The 12,874-nt window shown below is 48.9% G+C and overlaps 1 protein-coding gene across 12 annotated transcripts in view; it reads right to left on the bottom strand.

Annotated features, from left to right (window-relative positions):
- The window catches only part of ANKRD11 (ankyrin repeat domain 11), a 186,034-nt gene that overhangs the window by 103,450 nt on the left and 69,710 nt on the right, over nucleotides 1-12,874 (bottom strand). For 10 of the 12 annotated variants that reach the window (XR_015727984.1, XM_087870365.1, XM_087870362.1 and 7 more), the window contains exon 2: nucleotides 8,550-8,633. The exons of the other annotated variants lie outside the window; for them this stretch is intronic. The gene's annotated coding sequence lies outside the window, so the exon portion shown is untranslated. The remainder of the gene's footprint in view (nucleotides 1-8,549; nucleotides 8,634-12,874) is intronic. 12 annotated transcript variants of the gene reach the window in all.

The following is a 12,874-nucleotide window of genomic DNA, read 5'->3' as shown; positions in this document are numbered from 1 at the left end:
GCACTTGGGTCATGGTCAAAAGCAGGCCCAAGGCCACAACCACAGGCTCCCCTGCACACCACCCACCTGATAGCCAGGTGACACCTGGGCAAAGCAGGAAGGAAGACATAACAAAACTTCTCTCCTTTAGTGTTTCCTCACAGTACTCTCTCTTTTTTTTTCTTTTCTCTCTCTCTCTCTCTCTTTCAAGATTTTAAGAGGAGCCTGGGTGGCGCCATCAGTTAAGCATCCGCGTCCACAGAGTCTGCTTGAGACCCCCTTGCCCTCTGCCCCTCCTCCTGCTAGCACGTGCCTGTGCTCACTCTCTCTCAAAAAAAATTTTTTTAAAGAATCCCACTATTCACTGTAATTATTTTTAAAACACAAAGATTTTAAGTAATCGCGCACCGGACATGGGGCTCCAACTCACAACCCCGAGATCACGAGTTGTGTATTCTACCAACTAAGCCAGCCAGGCACCCTGTCCCCAAGGTTATTTCTAAATGAATCTCAGAGCAGCTCTTCCCCCAGAATCTGTGCCCTCAAATAATTTTCACTAGCTTGTAACAGATGTCCTACTTAGGTAATAACCTAGAAGAGAAAAATAAAGTATTCTATAGTGCACATTTGCAAAACAGCTATTGACAGAGCCTACCTCAAGCAGTGACTTGCCCAGCACGCTTCCTGAGGACAGACGTGGTTACACTGAAGGCAAGGTGTGTACCTTCGGTTCCTTATCAGGAAATGTGCTACTGGAATTCCAAAGTGTCCTCAGAACCCGCCCAGACACCCTGGGCACTCAGGGCTCAGAGCCCTCCCATGTTCCTCTAGCTCTCCCCTACGTACTAGATGCATCACAGTCAATCTCAACTGGTCTCCAGCAAACTTTCAACCAGAGAGTCACCAGGGTCCTAAATCCAGTTATGCACTTTGTTTTCTGTTTCTTAATTATAAACACACAGCAAGGGGTTAGTGCTATGAGTCAGAGGCCCTTCAAGACCCAGTTACTCTGGACGAGAGTACATGCAGGATGGCCTCCAGGCAGACATTTTACACCCACACTCCGACCAGAGCACAGAACTGCCCCCAGGCCTCACACAAAAGCAGGGACCACCTCCCCAGTACCCCCCAAGGAGGGGAAAAGGAACCCAATTACAAACCACCCAAAGTGCTCTTGAACTTACAAGCAGTCCTGGAGGAGAAAAAGAAAGGCGTGAGAGGTGAAGACACCAACATGAGCCATGGAAAAAGGACAGCCGTGGTGACAGAGACAGATGCAGCCCTGGTGCTCAGGTCCTCCGGGGACAGAGAGGACAAGAAGAGCTCAGGGCAGGAGAGCACACATGGAGTTGGCTGGAAGCAGCACGTGCCCACATTAAACGAACAGGAGAAAAGACTCCCTTCAAGAAGACAGGCCTAAGTGTGTCGTCCGCCCCCCCCCCCCAGCTCACCAAGCACAACCGCCGACATCCAACAAAGCCGTGCCCCCTCCCCCGGCTGTGCCCTACTGGAGTGTGCCACTGCCCAGATGAAGATGCTCCCAAGAGGCAGCAGCAGAAAGCACCAAGAGGAGAGGTGAGGGAGCATGACGTGAGGGCAACAGACAGGCCAGGCCACCACGACAGCAGCCCAGAGAGACTGAAGGGAGGGGAGCGCAGAGAGTGGATGGGGGGAGGATGGGCAGGGACGAAGCTCAGTGCACCCAGCAGGACCGACCACTGCAACGTGCCTCTCCCTGCCCCAACCCCACCTCATCAGAGCCAAGACCACCAAAGCACAGACAGAGCAAAGAAATTAACTCCTTTGTTCATACAATAAAACTCCATCTTCCATTTAACTTAAAAATTTTAAGAAAGAAAGAAAGAAAAAAAAAAAAAAAAGGCCAGACTGCTCCACCACTAGGTCAGGACCAGGACCGCATTACCAGTGTGTGGAGGAATCCCAGCGGTCCCTCCGCAGCTACAGACACAGCACAGCAGTGCTGCTCTGCCTGAAGTCCACCCCGGACGCGAACAGCAAGGAGCCACGCCCACGCGCGTGCTCACGGCCACAGCTGGCATAACTGTGCAGGCACGGTTCTGTGTCAGCAGCACTGGGTGCACACAGACAGCCAGCACACCACCTCTGACTGGGTTACCAGCCAGGAAACCTCATCCTGGCATCGACCAGCGCAGGCCTGTATGGACGTTCTCCATGGCAGCAGGCTCCCAGGAGGTCACGGCCCTCAGGACACCGCTGCATTGTGTCAATGAAACAAACCACGGCCAACAGCAAGACTTCCAAGTTGACTTGTCTCAGACTGCCATATAAATGGAGACAAGGGGAAAGGTGTGAAAAGTGCCAACCATGTTGGTAAGTGGCCTGACTAGGCAGAGAAGGCTAGGTCCAGCAGCTAGTTCCCTGGACAACACAGAAGGAAAATGATGACAGGCAGAAGGCCTTAGAAATGGGCCTCACCCTGGACCCGGGTTTCGCTGATTCTTTCCCAGGGCCTCACTCTAGACCCGGCCCATTTTAAGCACATCATGTCTGCCCAGGGGCAAAGCCTAGGGGCAAGAGGTGCTGGGGTGAAGACCTCACCCTCTATCACATACACTCAGACCTTAAAGATGAGCAGATGTGCCTGGGGCACAATCGTAGCACAAACCTGAAAGAGGGAACGCCAGCTGCTACAGCAAACCCACACGGCCTCCTCCCTTCACTGGGCTTCCCACCATATTCCTTCCATCCTCCCTAAAGTCAAGTGCTAACCTGACTATCTCTTTTTGTGTAAGGACCCCGAGACCCCAACTCACTTTGCCACCGATCAGCTAGGGAACCTTGAAAACCCTACTACTTAACATCTTTGAGGCCTAGAATCGTAGACGAAAAATGTGGGAAATGCTCCCTATTTTCTTGGGTTCTGTAGGGGGAAGAGAACACAACGTGAAGGTATGCGCCACACATAGGCCTCAAGAGTCCCTGGAAGACGCAAATCAGCAGGCACTCTTCAGTGCAATCTGGGGAGGGACACAGAAGCCCAACCCAACCTCTGGTACGGTAGTTCCAAGAAAAGACTCTGAGCAGAAACCCAGAAGAACAGCAGTCCCAAGTGAAGAATGCCAGAGAGCCAGGCTCAAACAAAGTTGTTTGGTTTTTGTTTTTCTTTTAGTGAGGTTTTAGTTTAAGGAGGTTACGTGAGCCTGTATGCCTGATCATAGCTTGTCCTATAAAAACCACTCAAAACAGATTCTCTGGCTACACCACCACAGGCTCAAGTGCAAACCTTTGTCTGCCCCGTCTGTCTCTATGGGGCTCAGGCCCAAAGACTGGCTCTGCGATCCCAGCGTGAGACCAGCTACTAGGCTGCGGTACCCAGTCACAAACACTCGGAGAGGGACCCACCTATAAACTCTGGGTGGGGCCACACTGTGTCTCCATCCCTTCTCCAGGAGCTGCGGCCAGCATTCCCACGGATCCCCTGTGACTCACTATGCCCACGAAAATGCAAAGGCACGAAGAAACCTAGGGGCGGACAATGTGGGGGGAGGTGAGCTAGACAGTAAACTTTTCAAAAGAACGAAAATTGGTTTTTATGTTAATGGAAGTTTTAATTATAACACTGAGATTTAAAATATGGTATTAGCAGGCCAAAATACCCTAGAGCTTTCTAAGGTTTCTTTAATCAACTCTGGTCACAACCAAATGGGCATCTTTCAGCTTGAGTCCCAACTTCAATCTAACTTTATAACATCTTCTGCTATCCTGCTACAGGGCCGAGTTTAACATAAAACAGGCGCACCGTGGAACTGGATCGGCCACCTGGGCGCCACGCGACGTTCTCATGGGCTCACTTGTCTTCAAGGTAGCATCCTGTCAGCCACGAGGATGCAATGTTCAGAACTCTGGTTCCCACGAACAAAAAACGAACAAGAATAAACTGTAAAGAGGCTGACTGTATGCGGAAGATGAAGAGCACAGACAGAAGACTCAGGGAAGGCAGCGGCGGGAGTGACTCGACCCGGGCACGGAGCAGGTGCAGGGTGCCTGCCCAGCTGGAGCTGCCATCAGCAGTGCCAAGCACCCCCCCAGAGGCCCAGAGCGGTGGGAAAGGGCTGTCCCCACTCGCTTCTTTGGTTCTGCCCTCCAAAAATACCCAGGGTCCAAACAGCTGCTGCTCTTGTCTTCATGTGCTAACACCCTCAGAGGTGGACAAGGACCCCAGGGTTTATTTTTTCCAAAAAAACAAACCATTCATTCACAAAAGGTCAACAAAGTCAAAAGCTTTAAAAGAAAAGTGTCATTTCACTTCCAAAGAACGCTTTTCTCATTTCCCTTCCTTCTTTACCCCTTTTCCTGTTCCTGCCCAAGCAGAATGCCCTCTGAGCCCAAAGGCTTTAACCCAGGCCCAAGGCAGCGGACTTTCGAGCTTAAACAGAAGGGGGAGGGGGCACGGAATACGGAAGAGAACATGGAGAAAATGCACGTGTGTGCATGGTGCACCTGTGTTTGCAAGCAGAGCCTGATATACTGGGTCACAGGGCAGCCAAGTCCTGGCAGCACCCAGTGCCAGAGTCAACGTGTCCTGTTCTCCACACTCGGTTTCCTTAAAGCGAGACGCCGCAGAGGGGGTGCTCCATGCTGGCACTGCAGCCCCAGCTGTGCACACATCCAGGGCCACACAGCCCAGACCCTGCCCTCCCCCACCTGGCACTTGCGGGTCCAATCATGGGCCCAGAGGCAGGACCACTGTTCTGCTCTGCTTTCTTCTCACACTGCTAGCCTGGCCAGCACTTTGTTTCATCTTTGGATCCCTCACACTGCTGCGGGGGGTGGGGGAGGAACGGGGACGACCTCAGTAGCAACAAAGAGAGCACAGACTGACTCAGCTGAACCAAACACTGCAATCTCGAACTCAGAATACTGCACACTTCAAACCCCACGACCACCCTTTGACACAAAGGCTATCCCAAATTCCTTCTCCCCACAGGCAACACAAGTGACAATCAAGATACCTATTCTAGAGCAAAGAACAGACTAACTTTTCCTCAGGCCCAGCAGGCTGGCACCTCCCCAGACATGGCCCCTCCTGCCTCCTTCTTCCTCTCACCAAGGTCCAAGTGAGCCGCACGTGGGACTTTCTATAGCAGACACCTCTAAGCTACATAGAGCCCTCAACCCTGTGTCACAGAACCCCTTATATTCTGTAAGGCACAGCAGGAAGGGAAGACGAGAGTTATTCCAGAAAAAAAATTCAGCTCACTTAACAGAACTCACGGAGTACCTACTCTAAGGTGGATCCTGGCACATCTCTTCACCCTCAAATACAAAGCAAAGAGGAAATCCATTTAGCCAGCTTTAAAATTTGATGGTATTAAAAAATACACATTGGCTCCGCGAGAATCCCCACAGGTAAAAATGGAAGGAAAATGATAGCAATTGATAACCAATAAATGAGGTATCATGAACCACCCACAAACCCTTCCCAGGGCCCAAGCAGGTATCTCTACATGTCTGCCTTCCCAGTGGGAAACGGCCCCAATGGCCAGAAGTCCTGGCTGGGGTGTGGGTGTGGGTGTGGGTGTGGGCTCAGACCTTCCCCTTCTGCTCTGAACTGCCTACTTTCCAAACCCTCTCCCTGCATTCCAAGTACCTTGGAATAAGAGGACCAAAGTTCTACCCTTCAGCAAGCACTGTGGTGGGGGAGAGCAAGAGCTTCTGGGGAAAACTGTATGAACACACTGTCAGTTTTTGTATTAATCAAAAGACATGCACTTAATGAAATCTCATTTTAATGAGATCTAATATTCCATAATTTTTATATAGTTTAAGGGAGTCTAGCCAAAGCATATTCCCTAAAACTCTAACTATACAATAAAAACTTATACTCAAAAATTCAGTAAATGATACTGGCACAATTAGCTATGCATATTTCTTTGACAACAAAGACAAGTATGCTTTATTATCTATTTTTAAACTCTAACAAAACCTCTTTGTTAAAAAGGCAAATGAATTAGCATCAGGACCTACAAGGTCCTTACGACCTGCACATGCAAGCCAGCATTGCCCACAGGTCGTGGCGGCAGGAGCGGCAGGTGGAACCCACCGGGCAGCCACGTGTGCTGTGACCAGAAAACTGCTCCTAATGGCCGGTGGCCGGGTCAGGAAGAACTCCTACCAGACAAGCTTGGGAGAGTAACTCTCTCTGTTTCAATACCAGATGGCAAAACACTCTGGGGCCAGGAGGGGCGTCCTCCAACCTTGCTGCTCAGGTGGGATCCATCCTATCGCCAGCACAGCAAAGCTGGTTCTGTTGTTAGCCAGACTTCCCGTCCCTGTGCTCTTGGGGAGGCAGGGCCAAGGCCCAGCCACGCACCCATCTCTACAGTGAGCACCACCTGCACAGGATGCCCAGCTCAGCGTCACATCCAGGGACCCCGAGACTATGCCTTGCAAGTTCAATGTTAGCAAGTCAAAACGCAATCATTCGTCTATTTTAAATAGAGGTGTTCAACTAAAAATACCAACCATTAAAATCTAACCCTCTATTCATATAAACACTACTTTTATCATTACAACATGCTTTCAGAAACTATTTTGTTTTTGGAAACATAATTCAGGGGCGCCGGGGTGGCTCAGTCGGTGAAGCTGCCTTCAGCTCAGGTCATGATCCCAGGGTGCTGGGACCAAGCCCCGCATCGGGCTCCCTGCTCAGTGGAAAGCCTGCTTCTCCTTCTCCCTCCGTTGCTCCCCTACCTGTGCTCACTCGCATGCTCGCTCTGTCAAATGAATAAATAAAATCTTTAAAGAAAGAAAGAAACATAATTCAAACTCCCTGCCTCCCAGCAAGCATGAATGTAACACTCCCATGCCACCGGGGGTCAGGGCCGGGAGACAGCCCTGACTCTCGTGTCCACACACGCGCCTGCCGAGAGCCACGTCCATCTCAGCATTCCTCGGAAGAGGCCAGTACCCTCTGCTCTACCAAGCAAGATGTTGACAAAGCAAGAATCACACCAACTGTCAGCTGAAACTAGAGTTTTATGCTAAAGAAAGGTTAAAAATTAAACTAATTATTTTAAAGCTTGTATTTTCACGGAGCTTTATTTCCATTAACAATGCCACTTAATCTTGGAAGAAATCTAAGGTGGGTGTGACCATTACCCCTTCACAGGGGAGGAGCCCAGGACTGAAGACGTGAGGCCAAGGTCAGAAGAACTAGGTCAGCCAGCCCAGCACACACAGGTGGCTGCGCACCCTGTAACGCAGCCATGCCTGGAACATCTCAGGGCAGGGCCGGCCAGAATGCACCCAAACTGGGCCCCTAACCCATGCTCAGGTGGAAACGAGAGCCCGGGATTCAATATTCACGGGGCTTTAACAAGCCCATCTCTGTCTCAAATCTGATCTAAATGGCTCATATTCGACCTTAAGAAGTCAAAATTAAAATTGAAAATAATGTGAGTAACAATAAAAATTATTAGAGAGTCTACGAAATTATTCTATTTTTAAAGTTCTGCCTTTTGGGGTGCCTGGGTGGCTCCACTGGTAAAGCGTCTGCCTTCGGCTCAGGTCATGGTCCCCGGGGTCCTGGGATCGAGCCCCACGTCGGGCTCCCTGCTCAGCTGGGAGCCTGCTTCTCCCTCTCCCTCTGCCTCCAACTGGTGCGCGCTCTCTCTCTAACAAATAAATAAAATCTTTAAAATAAATAAATAAATAAAAGTAAAATTCTGCCTTTTGATTCCAGGAACAGCCCTGGAGGGGCTGTCTGCTAGGAATAATGGAACAGTTGATAATACACATCTATGAACTACCTGCTTTGAAACACTAATGCCTGGCCAAGGTATGAAAAACCAAAACGAATCAAGAGTCTTCTCTTCTATCGTCATCAATGTACTTATCGGAGGAAATAAACTGACAGCCAGTACAACACGTCCCCCAAGAAGGGGACTTTGTCCTAGCGCAACAGATGCTTGGTGAGACCCGAGACCAGGGTTCTTAGGGAAACAGCTGACCCTCCACTCAAAAAATTTGCTAGTAATTCCCAGAAGGAACCAACAATCAGGGTAACCTAGCAAAAGATCCCATTCCTTAGACACCAACCACACAAGCTGGCCTCACACTCCTAGGAATCACACGAGTAGCTGCCCAGACACAGCGGACACCAGACCAGAGCACAGCCAGGCCTCCACTGCTTCCCCAGAGGAGGAGGACAACTGTCAGACTGGAAAAGCTTTTCTCTGTGCCAAGTGTTTCTGCAATATGCACAGAGCACAAAACAAGTAGTCAGTACTGAGTCCCAATGGTCTCCGGACTCCTCGATGATCGAGCCAATCAGATAAGGAGGCTGAACAGAAACAGACTTCCTCCACAGCCTGGGATACCGGGTGCTGTTTCACAGCCCGCACCTCACCACCACTGCTCTGACAGACCCTCATCCAAGGGACGCCCGGAACAACATCCAGCACACTCAGCCAGCACTAGCAAGCCCACGAAAGCCAACGTGGAGGCCCAGCATTATCCTCTGACCCCTTTTCACAAAGCCGTAAAAAAACCCAAGTGGTGAACAGCAGCGGTGCAATAAGACTTACCGATTCCATAGCTGAAAGTCGGTGCTCATGAAGACTGTCTACTGCGTCCGCTGAGGCGTGTCCCAGAGCAGTGCTGTGCACATTCTGAAACGAGAGGGCACCATCAGCTCCCGCACTTCTAGCTCAGTGCTCTGTCCAAGCTCGGTCTCCCCATCTGGACCGGCCGTCTCTGCCACACTGCCTTCCTTCACTTCACTGAACTCCAGACAACAAAAACGTTTCTAAGATCTGTGTTTGGCTGATCTGGGTTATAAAGGGAGAACGAGCCCATGAAAGGGGCTCACACCCGATGATTTGCTTTAGGCCACTATTCAAATGGGAATTTCTGTTCTCAATAATTTTTCCTGGAAAGCAGCCCTCAGAAAGGCCAGGTCAAGGAAAGAATACTCGGTGGGCCTGTCAGTCTCCCTGGAGATGAGGCTTCAGGACTGGGGCCTTGAAGGGGTCATTCATAGACTTTTCTCCTTACATGGAATTCTACAAAAATCTCAGAATTATTAAGCTTTTGTCAAAGTTGGCATTTTGCATCCTCTATGGATGTCCTGTCACACTGGGAAGAAAACATGAACTCACCCTTTGGCTTAAAAACCCCAGTGACCCACCTCTCTTGGCCTCTTGCAGCACACACCCCCAGCCCCACCCCGTGCTCAGCCTCCCCCTGGAGGCTCCCACCTTAGCAAATAAATCAAACAAGCACTGTGGCCTTGCCAGTAGATATGGGGAGACTACAGCGCAGTGTCATGAAGAAAACAGACTAATACTGTACAACCTCCTAGGAGAGCTCTGAGATCTTCAAGAATAAAACAAGCCAGGAACAACAAGAAAAAAAAATACGATTTGTTCATGACCCTTTTCCCACAACCCCATCAAAACATCAGACTCTATTCCATCTCCAAACATATCACAAGTATGGAGTAAGGTAGTCACATCCATGGAAAGGAGGCAGGGAGAAGGCTCTCAGACACAGTATCCATAGGAAGCAGGATTGCCCAGGTCCACGCTCAGGGTGCTAACCATCTACACGGTCTCCTGACCTATGCTTACAGGTGGGTGTGTGTTTGCAAAGATGGAGCAAGGTTCTTCTGTCCTTTTATTCCTATACAGCATTTTCTGAAGCTAGCATATGAACCTCAAGGACTACTAAACACAACATGGAAAAGCAGCTTCCAATACACAATATATGGTTTTATTGAAAAGCAACAAATATGTGGTTTTTTCAGTTTTTTTTTTAAAGATTTTCTTTATTCATTTGTGAGAGTGAAGCGAGAGAGAGCGCGTGAAGTGAGAAAGCACGCGAGCCCGCACGCATGCACGAGCAAGGGGTGGGGGAAGAGGGAGAAGTAGACTCCCGGCCAAGCAGGAAGCCCGATGCAGAACTCGATCCCAGGACCCTGCGATCATGGCCTGAGCCAAAGGCAGATGCTTAACTGACTGTGCCACCTAGGCATCCTGCTTTTCAATTTTCTTTTTAAAGATTTTATTTATTTATTTGACAGAGAGAGAGACAGCCAGCGAGAGAGGGAACACAAGCAGGGGGAGTGGGAGAGGAAGAAGCAGGCTCATAGCGGAGGAGCCTGATGTGGGGCTCGATCCCAGAACTCCGGGAACACGCCCTGAGCCGAAGGCAGACGCTTAACGACTGAGCCACCCAGTCGCCCCTTCAATTTTCTTATAAAGACAGTAACAAAACAATACAGAATGCACGATGAATGTCTATGCTAGGAATACAGCAAATAATATCTACCATTACAACTGTGAAGAAAACCTGCGGTTTTCTTAACCCGAGGTTTCTCAAACTCAGCAGCACTCACGCTTGGGGCTGGATCACCCTCTGTGTCCTGGGCACTGGAGGAGGGTGCTGAGCAGCAGCCCGACCCCGGGCCCACCAGATGCCAGCAGCACCCTCCCCCCACGGCTGGGACGACAGAACGTCTCCAGACACTGTCCTAAGCCCCCTGAAGGGCAACATCATCTAGACAGAGAACCAGTGCCGTAAATCCAACCGCTACTCAACAAATAAGGAAACCAAATCAGGGTTAGCTGCCTACGGTCACAAAGGGGATTAAAGACACGTTGGAAGAAGAGCCCAGGTCTCCAAAACCCTGCTCTAAAGGTCTTTTCGTTCTATGGGAAAATACTTTAGTAATTAAGCCAATTACTTCTGGAAGACAACACAAATTAAGAGCCGCCAAAATATTCATCCCTTCTGACAGAGTAACCTCACTTCTGGGCCACACACACTAAAGAAAGGCTGTAAGATATGAAAAAGCTTCATGCGGCACACACGTTCACATTGCACCTACCACCGCTGATGCAATCATCAAGCTACGTTTTCAAACAGAAACGCACCGGGCCACACCTGTTCTTGTCGGCTTATAGCTACAGTAGTTCAAAGAGCATGTTCCCAGCCCAGCAATAAAGAGATCGGTGAAGACAGAGTACAGACGGAGACCATGGAAACATGAAAAGCCAGTGTCCAACACAGCCGCAGGGTGACCAGGGGAGGCAGAGGAAGCATTCAACAGATGGGGCAGCTGCCCACCCTGACCCGCGGCCTCGCCAAGAAGCCATCTAAAGCAATGGGGAGAGGCCCCCACCTGTGGGCAGTATGGACAAGATAATAATCACAGGTGCTGAGGAAGCTTGAGTCACACAATCTGTGTAAGAAAAATGACAGGGATTTTTGAGAAAAATTTGGAAATACTTTTAACATTAACGGTGGTTATCCCTGAATTGTGGAGCACTGCAAGATTTTAAATTTATCTTTCTATTTTTTCATATCTCACTGATTCCTATAATGAGCTGGGTATTACATTAGGGGTAGAGGAAAAGCTTTTTAAAAAAATACCAAAAAAGAGAGGCGCCTGGGTGGCGCAGTCGTTAAGCGTCTGCCTTCGGCTCAGGGCGTGATCCCAGCGTTCTGGGATAGAGCCCCACATCAGGCTCTTCCACTGGGAGCCTGCTTCTTCCTCTCCCACTCCCCCTGCTTGTGTTCCCTCTCTCGCTGGCTGTCTCTCTCTGTCAAATAAATAAACAAAATCTTAAAAAAAAAAAAAAAAACTACCAAAAAAGAATGAAACCTCAGAGAGTGCCTGGGTGGCTCAGTTAGTGAAGCGTCTGCCTTCGGGTCAGGTCACAATCCCCTGGGGTCAGGTTACAATCCCCTGGGATCCAGTTCCACATCCTCGCATCCTCGGCATCTGGCTTCCCGCTCAGCAGGGCGCCTGCTTCTTCCTCTGATCCTTCCCCCGCTCATGCAATCTGGTGCTGTCTCTCTCTCTCTCTCAAATAAATAAAATCAGAAAGAAAAGAAAAGAAAAGAAAAGAAAAGAAAAGAAAAGAAAAGAAAAGAAAAGAAAAGAAAAGAAAAGAAAAGAAAAGAAAGGAAAGAAAGGAAAGAAAGGAAAGAAAGAAAGAAAGAAAGAAAGAAAGAAAGAAAGAAAGAAAGAAAGAAAGGGAGAGAGAGAGAGAGAGAGAGAGGGAGGGAGGGAGGGAGGGAGGGAGGGAGGGAGGAGGAAAGAAAGAAGGCTTGCCATTTACCATGACATGGATGGAACTAGAAGGTATTACACTAAGTGAAATATGTCAGAGAAAGACAAACATCATACAATTTCACTTATATGTGGAATTTAAGAAACAAAACAATCATAGAAGGGGAAAAGAAAAACAGAGAGGGAAGCAAACACAGAATCAGACTCTTAACTACCAAGAACGCAGATGGTGACCAGAGGGGAGGTGGGGAGGATGGGGGAGAGGCGATGGGGATGGAGTGCCCTGGCTGTGAGGAGCACCAGGTGATGTATGGACTGAAAAATCACTGAATTCTACTCCAGAAACAACAGTACACTGTATGTTAACTAACTGGAATTTAAATGTAAATAAATAAATAAACAGTATTTAGAGCCACAAAAAGCGGGGGGGGGGGGGGGGCAAGAAATACTGTGAAATTCCTGTCAAACTGACCTCCTCTTGCTTCTGCATCACACTGGCCGACCTTCCTTTCTCTTGCTACAGGACCAGAGACAGGCTCTTATCGCACTGTCCCCAGCACAGAGTTGTAACTTGTAAGGACACTGGACAGACTTTATTATTATTTTGGGGGAAAAGAGTCCAAAATTACTAATGTTTTACCACAGAGAGTTATCCTTCTCTCCTTGAAGGTAACCCCAAGTTTTGGAAGATTTCACTTATATAACTATGTTTAATTTATTTGCTTCAATTTTTATTCATTAAAGACCTATAGTTGTTAACCATAGTTTCTGATCAGCATAAGATGATTTTTTTTTAAACCTATGTTGATAAAATTCAACAAACCAAAGTAATCA

This window comes from Ursus americanus, chromosome 21, assembly GCF_024610735.1.
Source record: "Ursus americanus isolate L20-20 chromosome 21, mUrsAme1.1.p, whole genome shotgun sequence".
Classification (NCBI taxonomy): domain Eukaryota; kingdom Metazoa; phylum Chordata; class Mammalia; order Carnivora; family Ursidae; genus Ursus; species Ursus americanus.
The sequence above is the reverse complement of the archived record's forward strand: the minus strand, read 5'-3'. Positions and strand labels throughout refer to the sequence as shown.